The 9,629-nt window shown below is 39.2% G+C and overlaps 1 non-coding gene across 1 annotated transcript; it reads right to left on the reverse strand.

Annotated features, from left to right (window-relative positions):
- Positions 1 to 8,140: 8,140 nt before the first annotated feature.
- Positions 8,141 to 8,213, reverse strand: Trnak-uuu (transfer RNA lysine (anticodon UUU)). Its single transcript has one exon. It is a non-coding gene; the product is annotated as a tRNA-Lys (tRNA).
- Positions 8,214 to 9,629: the final 1,416 nt, after the last annotated feature.

The following is a 9,629-nucleotide window of genomic DNA, read 5'->3' on the forward strand; positions in this document are numbered from 1 at the left end:
TCGTACCACTCTACCTCCCTCCACCTCCTCCTCTCATCCATTTATTCATCCCTCCTCCCTCATCTCTCTTCTCTATAATTATTTTCCTCCCTCCCTCTCCCCCTCTCTCTCTCTCTCTCTCTCTCTCTCTCTCTCTCTCTCTCTCTCTCTCTCTCTCTCTCTCTCTCTCTCTCTCTCTCTCTCTCTCTCTCTCTCTCTGTCTCTGTCTCCGTCACTCTCCCGCCTCCTCATCTCTTGCATGAATCCGTAAGCTTCTTTCTCTCATTTTTCCTTCCTTTCCCTCTTCTTTTCTTGTCTTTATTCTATTTTATCTTTACCTTTCGTCTCCTTTCTTCATGCTTTCTTCTTTTTTTGCTCTTTTCTTTCTTTCCCATCGATTTTCTTTCCCGCCGATCGATTTTTATTATCATTTCCTTTATTTTCTTTCTTTTCCTTTCTGCCTCCTCTCTTTTCTTTTTCTCCACTTGCACTTTTCTTTCCTTTTGTTTATTTTTTCATAGTTTCCTTTCTTTTAAACTTCCGTACTTCTCTTTTCCGCATTGTTTTCTCCTTTTTTTCATTTCTTTTATTGTTGTGTTCTTTTTTTAATTTATCTCCTTCCCCTTCCCTTCCCTTCCCTTCCCTTCTTTTCCCTTCCCTTCTCTCCCCTCCCCTCCCCTCGCCTCCCATCCCTTCCTTATTTTTCTTCGTTTTATTAAGTCTTCCCTTTATCTTATCCATTCTCTTTTTTTACCATTCCCTCCTTCCTTTCTTCATATTTTCCTCTTATCTTACCTTTCCTATCCCTGTTTCCTTTCGTCCTTCCTTTATCCCTTCCGTTTTTCCGAACACAATTTCCTCCTCCTCTCCCTTTCCCTTCCTTACCTACAAACTGTTAAGCCTTTCCTCCTCTCTCCCTCCCTTTTTCCCCCCTCCTTCTCTCCTTTCCTCCCTCCTTCGTTACCTCCATTCACTACCTTAACTTTTCCTTACAAATGCACTCGTTCTCTCTCTCTCTCTCTCTCTCTCTCTCTCTCTCTCTCTCTCTCTCTCTCTCTCTCTCTCTCTCTCTCTCTCTCTCTCTCTCTCTCTCTCTCTCTCTCTCTCTTTCTCTCCGCTTTACGTAAGATGAGAGAGAGAGAGAGAGAGAGAGAGAGAGAGAGAGAGAGAGAGAGAGAGAGAGAGAGAGAGAGAGAGAGAAGCTGAAAGAAATGAGAAAGGAATAAACTAAGAAACAAAAGTAAAAAAATAAGTAAATAAAAAAAAGAAGAAAGAAAGAAAGAAATTTATAGTCAAGATTATCAATAGAAAAGAGAAAGACTTAGAGAGAGAGAGAGAGAGAGAGAGAGAGAGAGAGAGAGAGAGAGAGAGAGAGAGAGAGAGAGAGAGAGAGAGAGTGTTTATGGAAGGGAAGAGAATGCCATGCGTGCTCGATGAGAAATTTACGAGAAAGAGATAGATTGCCTCTCTCTCTCTCTCTCTCTCTCTCTCTCTCTCTCTCTCTCTCTCTCTCTCTCTCTCTCTCTCTCTCTCTCTCTCTCTCTCTCTCTCTCTCCGCACCAGAACCTTCATCTCTCTCCTTTTTTTTTATTTTATACCTCTTCGCCCTACTTCTTACCTCATCCTCCTCCTCCTCCTCCTCCTCCTCCTCCTCCTCCTCCTCCTCCTCCTCCTCCTCCTCCTCCTCCGTTGACCCTAATTTCGCGGGGATTTCTTTTATTTTCTTATCATTCCTTTCTGATCTCAAGGTCGAGCTGGATTTTGGGGCAGACGGAACATTTTCAAGGGATTTATTTGTGATAGGACGTATTTTTCTGTTGCTTGGTTTATTATCTTCTTTAGTGTGTGTGTGTGTGTGTGTGTGTGTGTGTGTGTGTGTGTGTGTGTGTGAGTTATATTTCTACTTGTTTCTATCTTGCATTTTTTTTTAAGTTTAGTATTTTCAGTCTGTTTTTTTATTTTTTTTTTATTCGTTCAGATTTTTTTTTTTTTCATTTTATTGGTTTTGCTATTTCATCGATTTATATTCTGTAGTTGTTTACCATCTCCCGCCATTCGCCCATTTACATATTCATTCATTCCTTTATTAATCCATATACATACGTGTTTAGCTAATCCACCATTCAAATGTTTATATATTCGTCTGTTACCAGTAGTATATGTATTTCTATTTACTTATTCACGTACATAACTATTTATTTATGCGTATTTCTACCTACAGTACATATATATATTTTTTTTGTACTTGATTTTTTTCCCCTCTAGAGAAAATCCCTCCGAATTTTCAGGTTTTTCTTGTTATTCGATCTAGTGTCTTGTTTTGTTTACTCTTTCCGTTTTTTTTATTTACGTTATACGAGTCATATTTCATCTCTTAAAAAATTTCGTATTTACTTTTACTAATACTTTTACCAGAGAGAGAGAGAGAGAGAGAGAGAGAGAGAGAGAGAGAGAGAGAGAGAGAGAGAGAGAGAGAGAGAGAGAGAGAGAGAGAGAGAGAGTGTGTAGCACTACGCATCAGATAAAGAAGAAAATCTAATTCAGTCAAGTGTGAAAATTGTTGTATTAAAAAGGAAACAGGAGGAGGAGGAGGAGGAGGAGGAGAGAAGGGGGAGAAAAGGAATAAGGAGAAGGAAGGATTAAGATGCAGGAGGTAGAGACAAGGAAAGAGAAGAAGGATAAGGAAGAAAAGGAAAAGGAGGATCACTGGAAAAAGAAGAGCAGGTGCAGAAGGCATGGGAGGAGGAGGAGGAGGAGGAGGAGGAGGAGGAGGAGGAGGAGGAGGAGGAAAACAAGGCTGAGGAGGTAGAAGGCGAAGGAACATAAGAAAAATGAGAAGGAAAGGGAAGGAAGTAGGAAGAACGAGATAACGAGATGTAAATGAAGAGAGAGAGAGAGAGAGAGAGAGAGAGAGAGAGAGAGAGAGAGAGAGAGAGAGAGAGAGAGAGAGAGAGAGAGAGAGAGGTGAACAGTTACTGAATAGACGTAAAAGAGGGAGAAAAAAAAGAACTGTAAGAAAGAAATTAGAACCGGAGGAGGAGGAGGAGGACGAAGAGGAGGAGAAGAGGGAGGAGGAGAGGAAAAAGAAGCAGGCGAATAAATACAAAGACATGAAGGGGTCAAGGTTACAAAGTCAAAAGAAAGATAAACAAAAACTATTCTCTCTCTCTCTCTCTCTCTCTCTCTCTCTCTCTCTCTCTCTCTCTCTCTCTCTCTCTCTCTCTCTCTCTCTCTCATTTCATCCTTCCTTTGTCCTTAACTTTCCTTCCTTCCTTCCTTTCATATATTTTTTTTTATGATTTTCGTTTTTCTTCCTTTCTCTGCATTTCCGTTTTCGTTTTTTAGTAATACACACAAACACACACACACACACACACACACACACTCTCTCTCTCTCTCTCTCTCTCTCTCTCTCTCTCTCTCTCTCTCTCTCTCTCTCTCTCTCTCTCTCTCTCTCTCTCTCTCTCTCTCTCTCTCTCGCTGTTTTAACCTTTTTCGCCAGGATTTACGGAGGTCATGTTAGGTCAGGTCCCTTGGTGTTTTATCTTCTGTGTGTGTGTGTGTGTGTGTGTGTGTGTGTGTGTGTGTGTGTGTGTGTGTGTGTGTGTGTGTGTGTGTGTGTGTGTGTGAAAGAGAAGACTAACAGGTTACCAGTGTAGGGAAATTTATATGCAAGGGAAAGAATATATATGTCGATAGTCTCTCTCTCTCTCTCTCTCTCTCTCTCTCTCTCTCTCTCTCTCTCTCTCTCTCTCTCTCTCTCTCTCTCTCTCTCTCTCTCTCTCTCTCTCTCTCTCTCTCTCTCATTCCGAAAATACTGACCGTGTTACATTCAGCAAAGTATATATGGAAGTAATTAATTGACACACACACACACACACACACACACACACACACACACACACACACACACACACACACAGAGAGAGAGAGAGAGAGAGAGAGAGAGAGAGAGAGAGAGAGAGAGAGAGAGAGAGAGAGAGAGAGAGAGAGAGAGAGAGAGAGAGAGAGAGAGAGAGAGAAGAGTAATTATACAAATATAAATTGAAACTCATCAAAGTAAATGCATGTGGCGCAATATATATGGAGAGAGAGAGAGAGAGAGAGAGAGAGAGAGAGAGAGAGAGAGAGAGAGAGAGAGAGAGAGAGAGAGAGAGAGAGAGAGAAAATGAAATTAATTGGAAGCAGAATTCAAGAGTCGTTTTCTCCTCGCACTCACGTTTTCATTTGGCAAGGGAGACCCAAATAGACATACATTTATTTACATTAATTCATTATTGTCAATGATACACCCTTCCAACCTAAGTGAGAGAGAGAGAGAGAGAGAGAGAGAGAGAGAGAGAGAGAGAGAGAGAGAGAGAGAGAGAGAGAGAGAGAGAGAGACGATTATAGACTTTAGTACAGTACAGAAGGTTGTGAAAGCTGTAGCTGTAAATGATCTTGATATTTCTTTTAAATCCGTGGGGAAAAATTCTGAATGGAAGTGGTGCTGGAGGTGGAGGAGGCGGAGGCGGAGGCGGAGGCGGACGAGGAGGAGGAGGTGGTGGAAGGGAAGGAGGGAGTAAAGAAAAAAATTGGTGCCCATTACTTTATAAGGAATGTACAGGAAGGTCTTGCCTTTATAGAGATGTGAATGGAGTGTGGTCCTTGGAGAGAGAGAGAGAGAGAGAGAGAGAGAGAGAGAGAGAGAGAGAGAGAGAGAGAGTTATCATAAGGAAGAGGGGTTTTTCTGTTTTTATTTTTTCACTTGGTAATGAGTCATGTTAAGAACACACACACAAAAAAGTAAAAAAAAAAGAATAAAATAAGAAATGCGTCATACGTTATCAACACACACACACACACACACACACACACACACACACACACACACACACACACACACACACACACACACACACACACACACACACAAAACTGTCCCATACTTAACTTTTGCCTTTCCAAAACTTTACACTCGAAGAACCATGAAGTAAAGAAGAAAAAAAAAAGGAAATTTGAAAAAAAAAAAAGGTTGATAAATGATAACTAACCCAGAGTGGGAAGACATGAAGGAAGGAAGCCTAGCATGGAACAAGTGTCCAAGTAAATAAACAAACGCGCACACAAACACAAACAGGAATTTTACCTTCACCTCTTCGTCTCATCGCAAGCAAGGATATATTGAGGGAGATAAAAGCGTTAAAGGCAAACAGCCAAACAAACAAGAAGATTTGAAATGCGGAATAAGATGGAAGCAAGAAAATTAAGTTAGACGAGAAAGATTTAAACTGGACAAGAAAGAAAAAGAGAAAAACGTATAAAAACAAAGGAAATATATTGAATGAATGTACAGAAAAGAAGTATATGATAAAAAAAGAAAAGGAAACGAACTGAAAACAAATAAAGACGAGTAGTGAAAATGGAAGAAGATTAAGTTGGACAAGAAAGGAATAGCGAAGTCACACGTAAAATAAATAAATAAATAAATAAAAATGCATGAAAAGAATATACGAAAAGAAATATATAAGAGAAAAACTTGAATAAAATGAAGTGTGTGTTAAAGAGGAGGTGTAGATGAGAAACAAGAAATATTTAAGTGAAGAAGAAAGGAAGAGATAAGACAAACATGTAAGTAAAGGAAATAAAATAAAATACGAAATAATACATGATAAAGACGAAAACGAATAAAGAAAAAGAGAAGGATAAAAATTAAAGTCAGGAAGAAGTAAAGAGAGAGGACAAATAAAAAAAAGCGATATACGAAGAACAGAGCATAACGAAATGATGAAATGTTGAAATGAAGATGAGAATAAAGAATAAGAGGAAAAAATCAAAGAAGAAGGTAAAAGAGAGAGGAGGAAAGAGGGCAACCATATAAATAAGATAGACAGAAGAAAAGGACCTACTAATGCAAATAAAGATAGAAATAATAAGAAGATTAAGGCGAATGAAAACAGAGGATGCAAGACAAAGTGCAATATTAAAGAAGATAATCAGAAAAATAACATATAAAGCGAATGAGAAGAAGCAAAACGAAAGACGATAATATAGAGGATAGTCGGAAAAATAACACATAAAAGAGAAAATAAAAATGAGAAAAATAAGACACAAAGAAGAAAAAAACATGAAAAGAAGAGAAAACAAAAGGTGATAAAGGTCAAGAATAGGAGATAGAAAACGTAAATCACCTCCATGATAAATATTTTGGCACGGAAACTTTGGAGGAAGGAAAGACGTAGAGAAAACACAAAGATAAGAGAGAAGAGAAGAAAGAAGAAAATTAACCTGATGGGAAACACCACTCACAAAATTGGAGAGAGAGAGAAAGAGAGGGAGGGAAAGGAAGAGACGAGACCTTACGCAACGAAAATAAAGACAAGGGGAAAGAACCCGATAAAGAAGAGGAATCGGGGTGTGCTTGGGTTGTGTTGGTCGTACGTTTGGCAGAGACGAGGGGCGGCTGCAGAGGTAAAACATGTCGTACGTGTTAGGTCATGCGAAGCGCCGCCGTAGGGAGATAAAAAGAAAAAAAAAAAAAAGAAAAAAACATTGAAGGCGAAAGAAAAGAAAAGTGGCCGTGGTGGAAAGATCTGAGGGGAAGGAAAGGAAAGAGAAATTGAGGGCAGGAGAGAGAAAGGGAAAGAGAGAAGAGGGACAGGTAAAGGAGGTCAAGAAAAATTCAGTGTCTATCTTGACCTGATCTGACCTTGACCTGACCTCTCCCCGCCGCCTGTACTGTGACTTTTAATTTCTGAGGGAGAAAATTATGCATATTGTTCTTATATTTGACAGATTTTTATGATTGTTTTCAGTCACCAATACTGGATCTGTGTGTCCATAACTTATATAAGCCTTGACGTTCATTTTTTTTATTTATTTTTTTTTTAATAACACATTGATGCCAATTTTCACAGTAATTCTGTTTCCTGTTCTTAAATTGGTATAGATTTTTTTTTTTTTTTTTTTAGTTTCCCTTGTAACGCCACACGAATTGAAACTTAATATTGGTAACATTACGAGGTACCATTTTATTCTTCAGATTATCTACCTCTTCTCGACTTTTGTTTAATTCTGAATACATTAGAGAGAAGAGAGAAAAAATGTACTCTTAAAACGCCCACATGCACAGTTGACGGGGAGAAACATTCACCTTCACTATCCCACATCTCCACTTTAGATTAGAGAGTGCAGTTTGTCGCAGTTTTCCTTAGGGGCAACATTTCTGCCGGCCTTTGTTCTTCCGTCGTGTTGCTTTGCGTTTCTTTGTGCCAGGAATGTTATTGTTCAGGAGAAAACGTTGGAATGTTCCTGGAAGCTCTTGGGACACTAACTCAGGCCAGATGGGTGAGCGTCAAGCTTCCTGGGGCCGTTGCTGTCTCGTCACACTGCTTCTCCTGAGTGACAACAAGGAGCAAAAAGCATGGGACGCCCGTCATGCCCGTTTTGCCAGGTCTTGTTACCCGCGTGAGGACGAATGAAGGAAAGGTCGAGGAAGTATGAGTAGGAGGGAAAGAAATTTGATGCAAGTTGAAAGGAGAAAGAGGAGGAGGATTAGAAAGGAAAATAAAACGATGAGTGAAGGAAAGGTCGAGGAAGTATGAGTAGGAGGGAAAGAAATTTGATGCAAGTTGAAAGGAGAAAGAGGAGGAGGATTAGAAAGGAAAATAAAACGATGAGTGAAGGAAAGGTCGAGGAAGTATGAGTAGGAAGGAAAGAAATTTGATGCAAGCTGAAAGGAAAAAGAGGAAGAGGATTAGAAAGGAAAATAAAACAATGAGTGAAAAAAAGGTCGAGGAAGTATGAGTAGGTGGGAAAGAAATTTGATGCATGCTGAAAGGAGAAAGAGGAGGAGGAGGATTAGAAGGGAAAATAAAACAAACAGCACGAGTGAAGAAAAGATCGAGAAAGTATGAGTAGGAGAGAAAGAAATCTGATGCAGTGAAAAAGAGGTGGAGGAGCAGGGGGAGGAGGATTAGAAAAGGAAACAAAACAAATAGAACGAGTGATGGAAAGGACGAGAAAGTATGAGTAGGGAAGAAAGAAAATTGATGCAAGTCTAAAGGAGAAGGAAGAGGAGAATTAGAAAGGAAAAGAAAACAGATAGGAGTCCAAAGAAGAATAAAGGAAGAAATAACAAATGGAAGCAAACGCATTGGTCTTTAAGATAATAATAATAATTCGCCCGAACAGGGACTCGAACCCTGGACCCTTAGGTTAAAAGCCTAATGCTCTACCGACTGAGCTATCCGGGCTTATGGGGGTGGGAGAGAAAAACAAATTTAAGTAGAGAGGAAGAACCATTATCAGTTACCGTTTTCTTGCAGGGGCTTAGAATATTCAGTACTCTTAAGACAAGCGCTTCAAACTCTCACTTTAGAAATACATGTTCGGCAGGTAATGACAGAGATGTGTGGAGAGATTAACTATAATTGAAAGTTAACGTACAATATCATAAGAGTTATCAGTGCTGCAATAATAACACATGGACTTTCAAGACCTGTTATGGGGTGAAAAACAAAAATATTAGCCAGCTTATCGGAAATCGCTGCGGAAATTAAGCTTAAGGTGTTTGTGATGGTGAAAATAATCGCCTGTACAGATTCGTAGTGGGGGAGAACACACGCGAGTCTCAATAGCGGGTGGGAAAATAAAAAAATAAAAAAAGATGCTAAAGTTATGATGGGCAGTGGTGGTGTAGCTGATTCTGTACCTTGCTCTTATTAACTCATTCTTTATTTATATTGGATTATCACTGCTACTATTTTCTTTGTTGACTTTATAAACGTATGCATTCTTTAACAGTATTACAACAGTACTCTTTATTATATCATTGTTTATTATTTTTTCTTTCTTTTTTTATCTTTGTTTTCTTAATAGTTTCTTCTTTCATCTTTTCTGTATTTTTTTCTGTTCTTTATCCTTTTTTAAACTTTTTTTTATTATTCGTCCTACTTTCCTTCGTTCTTCTTTATTTTTGTCCTGTAGTAATTAATCGGTTTCTTTTCTACCAACAGACTCAGGTGGAGCGGGCAGGTGGAGGCATATCACCTGAGAGTCTTCCACCAGGATCGTTGCATTCACTCCCGCCTCCACTCTCCTCTCCACCGCCTCACCCTGTCACCCGCCACTCGAGAAGGTAAACGCCACTTAATTTCTTTGTAAGTTTCGTAAGTATCTGAGAAAATAACAGGTGAATGGTATTTTTTTTTATTTTCTTATTTGTTTATCTATATATTTATTCATTTGTTTATTTATTTTTATGTTGAAGTATAAGTAATCATAAGAGGTGACAAAGATTTCTAGAACATCGGCAGAACACACACACACACACACACACACACACACACACACACACACACACACACACACACACACACACACACACACACACACACACACACACACGAATAATCTTCTGTTTTCTCTTAACAGGATATATTTTGAGTCTTAATATAAGGAATACGTGCCCTCGAAAAAACTCTCTCTCTCTCTCTCTCTCTCTCTCTCTCTCTCTCTCTCTCTCTCTCTCTCTCTCTCTCTCTCTCTCTCTCTCTCTCTCTCTCTCTCTCTCTCTCTCTCTCTGCTAAAAGAATTGTAAATCGCGTTTTAAATAAGAAAATGAGAGAGAGAGAGAGAGAGAGAGAGAGAGAGAGAGAGAGAGAGAGAGA

The sequence above is a fragment of the Scylla paramamosain genome, chromosome 18, assembly GCF_035594125.1.
Source record: "Scylla paramamosain isolate STU-SP2022 chromosome 18, ASM3559412v1, whole genome shotgun sequence".
Classification (NCBI taxonomy): domain Eukaryota; kingdom Metazoa; phylum Arthropoda; class Malacostraca; order Decapoda; family Portunidae; genus Scylla; species Scylla paramamosain.